This window comes from Calidris pugnax, unplaced genomic scaffold, assembly GCF_001431845.1.
Source record: "Calidris pugnax isolate Ruff unplaced genomic scaffold, ASM143184v1 scaffold949, whole genome shotgun sequence".
Classification (NCBI taxonomy): domain Eukaryota; kingdom Metazoa; phylum Chordata; class Aves; order Charadriiformes; family Scolopacidae; genus Calidris; species Calidris pugnax.
The window spans coordinates 58,312-59,065 of record NW_015091637.1 but is presented as its reverse complement, the minus strand read 5'-3'; positions in this window follow the sequence as shown (position 1 = coordinate 59,065).

Here is a 754-nt window from a genome sequence, read left to right as displayed (position 1 = left end):
GACAGGGACCGGGGTGACCCCTGACCTCTGACCCGCTGACCGTGACCCCACCGGGGTCGCACGGGGAGGGGACCCGGAGTGACGTCATTGCCCCGCCCTCGGCTGGGAGTGACGTCACCGCTAGGAGTGACATCACCGGCGGCTTCCAGCACCGGGTCTCCCTGACAGGGCGGGACATCAGCGACGGGGACAGCGTGTGACATCAGCAGTGACCTCACCGACCGGCTGTGACATCAGCAGTGACCTCACCGACCAGCTGTGACATCAGCAGTGACCCCCCTGCCCACGTGTGACATTGCCAGTGACATCACCGACCGGGTGTGACGTCACCAGAGACCCCACTGACCAGGCGTGACGTCAGCAGTGACCCCACTGACCGGGTGTGACATCACCAGAGACCTCACCGAGTGGGTGTGACATCACCAGTGACCTCACCGACCTGGTGTGACACCGTGTGTGACCCCACCAGCGAGGTGTGACATCACCAGTGACCTCACCAACCAGGTTTGACATCACCAGTGACTTCACCGAGCAGGTGTGACGTCACCAGTGATCCCCCTGCCCACGTGTGACATCACCAGCGACCCCACCGACCAGGTGTGACATCACTAGTGACCTCACCAACCAGGTGTGACATCACCAGTGACCTCACCGACCGGCCGTGACGTCCCCAGTGCCCCCCCCTCCCGGCCGTGGGGTCCCCGGGGGGGCCATGTGGCTGGCTCTGCTGACCCTGAGGAGGGGTCTCTCCACC